The 12,482-nt window shown below is 43.2% G+C and overlaps 1 protein-coding gene across 4 annotated transcripts in view; it reads right to left on the minus strand.

Moving 5' to 3' along the window:
* KIAA1958 (KIAA1958 ortholog) overlaps positions 1 to 12,482 on the minus strand; it is a 57,593-nt gene that overhangs the window by 39,559 nt on the left and 5,552 nt on the right. For 2 of the 4 annotated variants that reach the window (XM_057374557.1, XM_057374558.1), the window contains exon 1: positions 12,034 to 12,270. The exons of the other annotated variants lie outside the window; for them this stretch is intronic. The gene's annotated coding sequence lies outside the window, so the exon portion shown is untranslated. Of the gene's footprint in view, positions 1 to 12,033; positions 12,271 to 12,482 lie in introns of those variants that run through there. 4 annotated transcript variants of the gene reach the window in all.

Below are 12,482 nucleotides of genomic sequence, written 5' to 3' on the forward strand. Positions count from 1 at the left end.
CTTTCTGGAGGCATCAGTCCTGAGCCACGCAGCTTTTGAGGAAAACCCAAATTTTAGAGTCCCCCTTCATCCTCCCACCTAAACACTACTATGGCACATAACCACCAGATTATCCAGTGCACTGGATAGCTTCTTCTATCAGATTATTTCCGACTTGAAGGGCTGGAAACTTCTTCATATTTTGAGTTGTTTTCATCCTTCTCTCATTCTTTGACTGAGGGTATTGGTCACACTTACCTCTTCAGAGTTATCAAGCAAAGTAGATATTCAAAATGTGAGGCATTTCTCTCCTCCACAGTATATTCTGATAATGAAAACTACCCCAAAATTTCAGTAAGCAGCACCCTGGCAGCCAGGAGGGCCACCCGTGTCCTGGGGATCAGGCCCAGCATGGCCAGCCGGACAAGGGAGGGGATTGTCCCGCTCTGCTCTGACCTGGGGCGGCCTCAGCTCCAGTGCTGGGGGCAGTTTTGGGTGCCACAGCACAGAACAAACATTGAGCTGTTGCAGAGTGTGCAAAGGAGGGCACCAAAGGTGGTGAAGGGTGAGGGGAAGCCGTGTGAGGAGGGGCTGAGGGCACTCGGTCTGTTCAGCCTGGAGGAGACTGAGGGGAGACCTCACTGCAGGGACAAGCTCCTGTGAGGGGAAGAGGAGGGGCAGGCACTGATTKCTTCTTTGCAATAACCAGTGACAGGACTCGAGGGAAAAACATGAAACTGCATCAAGGGAGGTTTAGGCTGGACAGTAGAAAAAAAGATCCTTCACTAAGAGGATGGTTGGGCACTGGAACAGCCTCCCCAGGGAACTGGGCACAGTGTTTGGACAATGCCCAGGCACATGGTGTGGCTCTTGGGGTGTTGTGCAGGGCCAGGAGTTGGACTTGAGGGTCCCTTCCCTTGGACTTGATTATCCTTGAGGATCCCTTCCAATCTATATATTCTATGAAAACTGTCTTCCTGCCCTAGAGCAAAGAAATATTGGTTTCTTACAGGAGCTGATCATAACTGCTGCTTTTCACTGTCTTGATATAAAACACTGGGACCATTGCACAYTGCAGTCAACTACTAAATGCAAACCTTGGTTTTAAACACCAGAACTATAGCCAAAGCAAATTAACCAGAAAAATGCAAGCAAATGAGTGGTTTACAAAATAAAAGCTTTTCTCAGCCAACTCTTATACAGAAAGTCCAGACAGTATTTCCCTACTCTTGTGATACCAGGCAGATGGTGGATCAGGTGTCTGCTCTACACTTCTATCAGATACAATAAATAATATACAACTAATATACAATATCAGTTTCATTCTGTTTCTACTTACTTGAGACTGCACTGCATGCATTACCTTATCTCYAGCTGAATGCAAAACATCTGCCCAAACCCATCACTGGAGACCAAATTAAATTTCCTTGGCAGTAATATTATTATATATGCAGCATGTATACCTAGTGCTGTCTTTTCTATTTTCTATCTTAAGCATCTTGGAAATGTAAAAGCAATTCAATTTGTCGCCTACTCAAATACTTTCTACCAAACAATCTAATGGGTCAAACCATGTGAAAAATGGTAATGTCTCTTTCTTTTGTCAGTCCCCTGACAGAAACCAGGAAAAAAAATACATCCCCACACCAAAACCAAGACATTGTTTCTCAAATAGCATGTCACACTAGCAGAAATTTTACTTTGACATCCTCCTGAATTCCAAATTCCTTAGAGCATAATTATACATTCAGCAAAAGTGATATACTTCTGTTATTTCTGAGCAACTATCTTGTACAAGCAGGTATAATTAGAAGAAGGGCAGCATTCAAAACAAAGGCAACCCAAAAGGGTCACCCTTGAACAACAGTCACAAGGCAAAACTTYCAGACTGCTGATGGATGCAAGAGTCTTTCAAAGTGGTCATTAAGTAGAGAGCAAAGGCGATTGAAGCAAATGAACATGACTTACATAACTTAAWTTACTAGACTTTCAGTAAAACCTCAACAATATACCTCATGCCTTGGGGAGAGGGCATTAATTCTCACAAAATCGTTATGCAGCGGGAATGGTAGACCTTCCTGATGTGTGAACAGGACCTTCCGGATAGAGGGTTCTGGCATTAGTTACGGAGGCTTTGCTGGTTTTGGGCTAGGTCGAGTTAATTTTCTTCACAGTGACTAGTAAGGGGCGGTCTTCTGTGTCTGTGCTGAATACAGAGTTGATAATATAGTTTTGTTACTGCAAAGTACTGAGGCCTGAACAACAGGCCCTGAGCCAAAGCTGACCTCTAGATGAACCTTTCAACTAAATGTTACATGATATTCGTATCCGCTCATTRGCAAAATAYGCATGATCATTACCATTAYGATATTTGTGTCCGCTCATTAGTGGAATATGTAGTGTGATAAGAATGAATTTATCTTTCTATGCTTAGAGTCTGGACAGGCCATGAAATCAGACATCTGGCCTTGTTTGGAGGTATATGGCCAAAGCCAACTCCCTTGGTTCCTCCTTGAGCCCTGGCCAGGCTTTGGGTAGAACCCAAGAAGAGGATGAAATCAGATGTTTTTGCACTAGAAGGTATGTAAGCTTCTTGATTCCACAATATAACAGCCGGACCATCTCACAGCAAAGATGGAGACCTCACGTGGAGCGGACGCACCATGCAGGATTTCCCAGTGATCAGGAATGGCTCTCCAGTCCTTCACTGTGACTAGGGACCCCCAGCTGATGTGTGGATCTGGATGCTGGTAAAGTGGTTGGATAACCAGTGATGTACCTTTGTTAATCACTATAGGCAACCTTTTGTGGTAATGATTAAGTGCATTGCTTAGCTTATCCTTKTGTAATTCTTTGCTGTGTTGAACTACAGTAAATTACATTACTTCTTTAAAATAGGCATATGTGTCTGGCAGAGCCACAGCAGGAACTTGCTTCAATGAGGGAAACCAGTGCCTTCCACCGAAGGAGCAACTACTCCTCCACAGTAAAAAAAAAAAAAAAAATTTTGATCCCAAGGTGATCCTAAAGGGCCAGACCTGAGACTTTAAAACACATGATGGATTCATACCTCTTTGTTCCATAAAGCCTGCTGAAGTGGTTCCAGGTTTTTACTTGCCCCATCTTCATCGCATTATCCCATGTAAAAACTCCYGCATCAGCTAAATGGTGTGTAAACTAAGCTAATCACACAGCCAAACTGTTTAATCAGYATCTAGGAGGTCAGCAGAGGTGACACAGTTTTAGAGATGCCTGACTGGAAACAGGTCACTTAGCTTTACAGAGTTAACTATCCAACAGTTATTCAGGAAAACACTGAATGTTAACACACGCACACAAACACAAAATGCAATGGTTAATGGTGCATTCTTTGATAGATGGACCTGAGCTGCTATTTTTCCTTGACTCTTGGCTAGACCAAAACAAATTTGACCATCTTTATAARAGTGTTCAAATGCATGCAGCAAACATAGCAGTGTTAAAACAGATGCAGCATATTGAAGAGAGCTCAATTTAAGTGAACAATTTTACTTGCAAATAAAAGCCTAGGTGAATAACCAACCTCCATATAAATTGCTGCTGCATTTCAGTAATGCTCCACTATATTGTGGAACTGTTCCAAAACAYCACTTACTTGCAATGCCCAGTATAATGTATTTTCTTGTGGTAAAATGAAATTTACAATATTTTTTTCTCTACCAGACCACCTTTTTTCCTATATACATGTGAATGCATTGATAAGAAAGATTCCTGTATATTTCTATATTGAAGTTAGTCTCATTATTTCAGAATAGATTATTGAACCACAGAAAAAAACTAACTGAAGGGTAGATTATTTACAAAAAAAAAAACAAACAAAAAAACAAACAAACCAACCAACAAACAGCAGAAAATGCATAGAACTTACTTATCCAGTAAAACTTGTAAGCATTAATTGACTAGTGCCTCTGTTTCTGAGCAGTTCACTCACCTGTATTTTGCTGTATAGTACCATAATGTTTAATACATTACAGGRATGAGCCCTCAGACTATCTATGGGAAGACAAAGGGGAAAAAATACCTACTTTCTTTGTGTTTATACATATTGCATCTATAATTTTCTGGCTTTCTTCACTCACCCTTACAATAAGTAACCTCTGTTCCTCAGATCAAGACAAATCTGTAAAAACAGAATATCTGGCCCATCTCTCCYCAGCCAAAAAATCTTTGTCACCAGTTCAATTAAATCACACAGCCTGTTCAGCAAACACTTGGCACTGTGCCTGATTTTTAGGCTGATGCCAAACACCAGGTCAGACAATGTAGGTGGAATGCTACATTGCTTGTTTAATTCATAATACTCAGTTCACAGAAAATTTTACATTTATGGGGTTCTTAGCTATACATTGCTATGAAGTAAAGCTATGTGCAGAAGATGGGATTTAACTGAAAGAGGTTTTGGTCACAAGTTATTTGCATGAAGTTTTTTTTTTGCATGTCTTGGCTTGGAGGCAAAAATTTTAAACTTGTAAAGAGAATGTACATTGAAATGTGATTTGAAATCTAGAAGATTTGGAAAATATCCACCTGACAGTGCATAGTTAATYGTTATAAACACAAAACACAACACTTGTTTTTAACCTGCTTATTTCCACAATAGTTATAGTAATAGTACTTTTGGAAATCAGAGATGGAAATGTTAAACTTGAGTGGTTTGAAATTAAGTCATCAGCACTCATCAAGCCTGGTAAAATTGCTAGGATACACATATCTGGCACAGACTATGCCAGCCACTTTACAGAASAGTTTCAATTGCAATTTACTGGCTACACAATAAATGTTTGCCTCCTGGGTTTAAAAAACTGGCACTGTATGAGCTCAGTTTTTTAGAAGCACAACCATGTTTTTACAGTTACAGATAAGAAAGTTATAAAAAAAAAAGAAGCCAGACATTATTCTTCCCCTAACAGCGCTAAAAAACAACAGTAAGAAATCTATATTTTGAACAGGAAATATGCACGTTTCTAGTTAAACATGAAAAATAAAGACTCTATAAAATACTTTTGGTTAAAACAAAACCTGAGCAAATATTTAACCTCAGAGTGTAGAGTGGCATGACATATTATGACTGTGGGCTGCCATAGGGAGACAATCCACATGAAGGAAAAATTCCTCTGCATGAGTAGCTGGGCATCTTCCGTGCAAAGCTGGCTAAACAGMAAGGATCAAATTTTCACAGATTAAAACAAAAGTGCCAGCTTCTACATTTTGAGAATAGTTCATTAATTTCTTTTCCATCCTGCAATATTTTGCAAATTCCAAGCTATGACATTTGGAGTGTTACCAGCTAAAATATGCTGGCTCCTTATGGTGTGTTGCAGCAGATTTTGYAAACTATCACAGGGTGACAAGGGTTTTCTCTACAGCTTTGGGAGAACACTTGTAACATAAATACATCCTTTCCCCTCCGTACTTAGACTGCAGAGATACCAGAAGTACAGAAATTACAGTCTGTGACTTCAGGTTCAAGGAGACAGAAAAGTTACAGTGACACCAAAAGCTGATCTTTCCCTGAATTTCGGCTCTCATTCTAACAGAAACGTGCCGTGCACAACTGCATGGAAGTACCCAACTGAAGCTCAGATAAGGTGCAAATAACATTCCAGTGTGCTGTTTAACAAAACGGTGGTGGTTTCTMACTGTTCCAGTGTTTTTCTGCACCAGGATGGCTTCTGAGCAGATATCAGCACTGTGACATGGACAAAGCTGAAGATATGCCAGCTGAGAAATGTCTTCATTTCACCACAGYGTTTTCTTCTTCATGCCACTGACATCCCTCTGTGTACCCACTCCAATATCACACTGGCTCATGAGCATGTTTTGATGCCTACCAGTGAACTACCAGCTTAATGAAAATTGCTTCCAATCCCATCCACCTTGGCCATATAGCAAAGTTACTCCCTTCTCTTTGTACAGCATTTTTTGCTTAAAAAAAAAAAAAAAAAAAAAAAAAGACTAAAAAATTGCTACCTAGCTTGTAATGTCAGCATTTCCTTCACCTGCCACAGAGCAGAACACTACATTTCATTTCACACCGTGTCATCTCCAGCCCAGATCTCCAGCCTGCTGAGATGATCCTGAAATTGGATTGTGTGCTCCCATATCTTTGTGTCCCTTTCTGGCCTCATGCTCTTCCCAAGTGCAATACAGAGAGAGGTGTGTTATTTCTCATACTGTATCATTCAGGAAAATACCGGATAGGACTAAGCACAGGACAGATTCCAGCAGAACCACAGCTCCCTCACCCCATAAATTAGACACCTTCTGTGCAAGACCTATATTTTCTCTCTCATCTGACTACGGTACAGAACRTATTTAATAGGAACAGTAATAATAGTGATAACACACAATGATAAAGTATGCACACCATGTAATAGACTGTATTACAGTTAATAATACAGAATATAGAACAGCATTTCAAAATAAAATGGTAGTACATGCATTTACAAATAAGCATACTTTATCAGTATATTATTAGTATTTATAAATGACAAATCTTTACATATTTATGAAGTATTACAGCAGTTATTTTGGGTCACTACTGGGGAACCTATTAAATGTAGTTTACAGCTGGTAAGCCACAGTCCTTGATCATGTTGAAATTTACACCCACAAAATAAATGTCTGGGTTCAGCAGAGGCGTACTAGAAACTCTGTTTAGTAACTGGAGACAGGGAAAGGGGGAGAGGATGACTTCAAGCAGTGGACCAGCCCAGYTCGGGCTTTTCCTGGGCAGCTGTTGTGTTGGCACTGCTCAAATTTATCTTGGCTTACAGCTAAGAGGTTATTTCCCTGCTTTCCCTGACCACTTACTAGGTATCACTTAGAAATTCCCAGCACAAGAGGGGGAGGAAAGTGACTCCAATTCGAAAATACCTTTGGTTAGAGATGCACCAAAACAACACTGGCGGCCCTTTAATGAGTAACAATTTTATTTGAAGGAAAACCTACAATGGTTACTCGCATGAAGGGACATGGTTAGCAAACGGCTGTATTCACAAACTTTGCAGTATGATTGGAGAAACAGGAAGGCAGAGGATGAGGGGGAGAGGGGGAGAGAAAGATAAGGAAAAGATATAGAAAGAGAGAATGAGAGAGATGACTGGTCCTGGATCCAGCCAACAGAGGTTTTTGATGTCCTGAAGTCCCACACAACGCAGCTCACTGTAWTTTTTTATGTTGGTTGCTTAGGGCAACCCCCCCTCCATGGCTAAATAGGGTGGGGGGTGGCAGCCAATTTATATGTAAATGTGGAGTATTGGGAGTAACAAAGAGATTACAAAGACCGCGGGTCTGGCATCAGGGCAGAGCAGAACCAGAGTCACCTCAGCATCACTCTTTCTTTACCTGGCTGATTGCAGCAATAAGGGTCGTCCGACCCCTCAGCACACCATCCACACATCTCATGGTGCAGCTCCAGTTGCTTCATTCCATTTGAGACATTTCTCCAGCCTACTGAATCATCAATGGTTTTTCTTTTGTCCGGCCTTAGTGCCCGTGAACAGGATAGACAGCGAAATTTGAAATTACTAAAACTAGTTGCTGTCAGCTTCAAACATATTTTGAAAAGAACTGCGGTAGAAGATAATTATATCATGGATACCTTTCTTGCCAATTTCTTTAGTTAAGATGCAGCTGTTCTCAGGTGAAGGGACAGGACAATCAAACTTTCAAACTGAAGTGTTGGTGATTCAAGAAAGCTTCAACTGGACCAGATGAGAAGTAAAGCATTGTGTAGATTTGGATGTTTAATCACTGCTATTTGGTTATGTTCCTATTTATAAAAGCTGTTAGGGGCTTTGTTTTTTGGGTTTTTTTTATACCTCATCCACCCTGATCAGAGACACTCATACTGAAGACCACAGAGGAAAACATTAGGGTAGACTGCACAAAAAAAGGAGGAAATAAATGGATGAAATAAACAAACCTGGAGAGAAAATTGGACAGGAATCTCTTCCTGCCCTTTATCTCTTCCAGTTATCTTGGATATTATTGGTAAAACACATGTAAAATATTTAAGGTATAATGACTGGTTTTAGAAAACAAATACCTTGAACAATAGAAATAAAAGCTTGCAGAAGGTCACAGTGCTCACTCAGTGAATACCATGAGTTTAACTCTGAGATTCTGCACTTAGAGGAAATGAAAACTTTTGTTCCTGTAACTTTTCATWGGACTAATATCTTAAGATGCCCAGGATCTGAATTTCTCTCCAGGTTTGTTTATTTCATCAGTTTATTTCCTCCTTTTTTTTGTGCAGTCTGCCTAATGTGATGTCTCTGAGCTAATATCAGTCAAGTGAACAACAGTTTCAAACCCTGATGGTTGCTAAACAAAAAAAAAAAAAGAAAACGGAACCAAGCAATGTGAATGAACTCTCCAGCAATACAAGGACATGATAAAAAGTCACTGTGCAGAAAATGTGGAAAATTCCTGTAATTGAGAATAGCCCCTAGATCATGAAAAGTAACTTCTTTGCACACAGTCAGGCAAAGAAGTGGCTGCACAAAGACCAAATTAAACTCAGGATCTGAGACAGGTCCTTTTCACAACACCATTCACAGAAGAAAACACAATATTGAAAGTTACCATCTTACATCCCAACATGTGTGCATGACTGAAGCTAAATTACAACACATTCTCACCATGCTGAAGGCATTTATTTATTTATTTTATTTCTCGTTCCATTTTGAATGCTTAAGTTTAGAGTGTCATATGAACCAGACCTTTTATTTACTTCTGGAAAAACACAGATGGTCAGCGGCCAGCCAGGGGTGTAATTAGGGAATCTGTGAGGTGTACTTGTTACCACGGAAACAAGAGAGGACGGACACCCTATAATTTCTGTCTTGCAAGMGAATTCATCAACCTGGCCAGTAAATAAAGTGCATAAAACAACAAATCAGAACCAAGTTCAAATAACTGAAGATGAAGCAGTGGGTCGTCTTCATTTTTCACAGTACTAAGGAAAAAGTCTTTCAGTGCCTTTGACTTATTATGCAGACCCATCAGGGAAACATTTGATACAAACTAACACTTATCTTTTAACATTTTTCAGAGAAAGGGACTAGAAAAGCCAGTAACAAGTTGCTCTACTTCTAAGTCACTAACCTTCATCTCATCCTGTTTTGCTTTGCAAAAAGGTGTGCAGCAATAACCTTTGGAAGCAGAGTATTTTGTTMAGCCAGTTACACTTGAATTACCAGATGCATAACAATCCTCGAGAGGACGAATTGCCACACACGTTTCTGCGAAAGTGCCTTGCCAAMAGCAGTTAATTTTCACACCACCTCTGTGAGCCGTGCATGGATGGGTTATCGTTCCCAGAGTGCAGATGTGGAAAAACAGTGGCACCGTGGAAATGAGTGCCAAGGCTGGGATTACACTTAAGACCCTCAGCCCTYTTTATAGATATATAGCATTTTATAACTAACAGGGAAGGAAGGAAGAGAGGCATAAGGTTGGCAGACTGAACCAAAAGATGTAATAGCTGAAATGCCAGGTCTCCATGGAGCTGCAGCGCATGGACACATGATAGCCCAGTCAAACTGGCACCAGGACGAGCTTTGGTGGCCTCTTAAGGCAGGTGCAGCTGGTGACTGCCAGGTGTGAACAGCTAAGGCAGCAAACTGCTGCTGCTTTAGGAACTCATGACTATAAATCCGTTATCACTGTGTGAAAGAAACAGAATTTCACTGTGCTTTCGAAACTTTCAGTAAGTTCAGTTATAGAAAACTTCCTGGTGTAATACCAACTACCAGCGCATAGATGCATCAGTACAGGAGCAACATCAATCAGTATTGGCTTCCAAAAAAAAACCGCTTTAACAAACAGAATTAAAACACCAGCTTGGAAACAATGGCYGGAGGAGTGCTTGAGCTGTTACAATTCTTCCACAAGTTTTATGTTACCTTCTGTGAACCTAGCTATTTTAGTGGAATACACAGAAAACTTCGGCTACTCTTGAAACGAGGTAGTGGCAACAGCAAAAATAGTAACTATGGTGTCTTTCACAACAAGTTTGACACTGCATGTAAGAYCACCTAATTATCCCCTCATTAACCTTCTGTTAATACTTAAACGACATAGTATCTTTTTGCCAATTCTCACATCTCTCTATTATTTCTTTGGGTGGAAATTTTTTAAACTATCAGGTATGTTTGTTTACAAATCCTTATGAAGGACTTCAAGGAGTTGATAAACTCGAGCAAAAGGTTGAAAAATAGCTTTTGGCTAAAAACCACAGGCAAAAAGGGAAGAGAGGCTCTGGGTATGACCTAGCCATGTTGAGCACCAGGCTCAGCACAGGACTGCAGGTGAGTGCATGAACTGTGTGATTTCCAACTTTTGTGTGCCTTTACAAGTAGGCAAAAACAGGTTTAACCAAGCCTGAAATTATGTTTGAATAAACAGCCTGAGACAACCGGCAGATTTGACCCCAGGGTGATTTTTCCCAGCTTCTGGTAAGGCCAGTCAGTCAGGAGCAGTCTGAAACCATGCACATGTGCTGTRGGGCAGGCGTGCAGCCCCAGCATGGTGCTGGCTGAGTTTATCAGGTTAATTGCACTACCACGTGAGTACAGCCCTGTTGGTCTGAGCTCTGAATTATATGAGAGATCTGAAGAAGCCATGAGAGAAAGAGGAACTGGTCACTCCTGACCTGAAAAGACCTTCTGGAATTACTCTGTTTAAAAAAAAAAAAAAAAAAAAAAAATTACGAAAAACAAGCCTAGCTCCTGACCTGAAAAGCTGTCATCCAGAATGCAGCAAACGGATGTCATAATTTGTTTTATGCAAATTCTCACTGCTGCTATCAAGCACACTAGGCGCTTAGTCCCACTTCCCTTCAAATCAACAGAAAAATTAAAAGCATTACAGTTTGTGCCAGTTCAYAGTCAAGCTTCAGCATCTATGACAGTTTTAGCTTTGCAACACCACTGTCAAAGGTTGTATTTTTGAGAACGGTAGTGGGGGAATGGCAGAGAAGGCAGTCAAAAGCAAACTTCACGGATTAACAATTCAAATGTTGAAAGCCAGTCACATATAGGGATGTCATTCTTACTGAGTGTATTGTTTTGTTTCTATGACAGATCTTCATTCACTTGAATGGAAATAGCCGTACTCTACATCTAGTACTACTGAACTGCCAGCTGTGTTCACGAGATATTTTTAGCCATTAACACTGTAGATGGAAGCTGAGTTTTAACTGTCATAGTTATTCCTCTGGCTGGAGTGTGGCCCTCTGTCTGACGGCTGGAATTGAATTGCACAAGGTTCAATATATCTCTCCATCGTTTTCACCCTCTTCCTCGCACGTAACCATCCTTTCCAAGCTTGCTTCTGTTTTCTGGCTTGCCTTATTGCTCCTGCCTCGTCTCGGTGGCAAGCCAAGTTAGTGAGGAGCTGCCTTCCCCAGTGCTCACCCMAGTGCCTGCTCGGGCTGGGGACGAGAGGGACCCCTCGGAGCTCCCCTGCGGGAGGTGCCAGACAGCGCGAACCTTACGTGGGGCCCAACCACAYCGCCAAGCACTGGCCCCCGGCCCCGTTCTCGGTGCAGCCGGCAGACCCCCCGGTCCCAAACCACAGCCCCCTGCGCCTGCTCACCTCCATTTCAGCCGGGAGCTGGGGGTGGGAGAGGGGCGGGGGCTGCAAGGGTCGCTTTTCTCTTTGCAAGAGGATGCAGCGCGGGGCGAAGGGTTCCACTCTACTCCCTATGTTGTGACAAACCACAACCTGACCTCTCGGGCACCGCTGCCTCCCCCGTCCTTCACGGCAACCCCGCGCAGCCCGGGGATGCACACCGAGCCCCGCCACTGCACAGMGCTCCGCCACAAGGCCGGGGGCCCGTGCCCGTGCCCGGTGAAGCTTCCCGGAGAGCCCTTGGCCGCGCACAAAGAGACAGCGAGCCAGACACGGGAGTATCGCCCGCCCCCGCGGCGGGCAGCGCTGGATGCACACACACGCACCCCCCGCACACGCATCCACACACACGGGGCGGCCGGGCGGGTCACGTACCTGCAGGTGCCGCTCCGTGGGAGCGCGGGGCGGGGAGCGGTGCTATATCGCCCGTATGGCATGGGGGGATCGGGGCGATATCGCTCGGGGGATGGGGCGGGGGGGCCGCTCTGCTCCCTCCGCCCTCTTCCTCCTTCTCCTCCTCCTCCCCGCGGTGTGTGCGGGGGTGTGTGGTACTCCGCGCCGGAGGAGGCAGCGGCGGGCTCCGGCTCCTGTCAGCCACCGGAAACCGGCGCCCGGTCCCCCGCACCGCAGGAAGTGTGCAATGGCACACCCGCACACCGGCCCGTGCTGGCAGCGCACCGCAGGCAGCGTGCCATGGCACCCCGCACCCCGCACAGCACCGCAGGCAGCGTGCCATGGCACCCCGCACCCCGCACAGCACTGCAGGCAGTGTGCCATGGCACCCCGCACCCCGCACAGCACCGCAGGCAGTGTGCCATGGCACC

The sequence above is a fragment of the Malurus melanocephalus genome, unplaced genomic scaffold, assembly GCF_030028575.1.
Source record: "Malurus melanocephalus ecotype Western Australia unplaced genomic scaffold, MMel_1.1 scaffold_228, whole genome shotgun sequence".
Lineage (NCBI taxonomy): Eukaryota > Metazoa > Chordata > Aves > Passeriformes > Maluridae > Malurus > Malurus melanocephalus.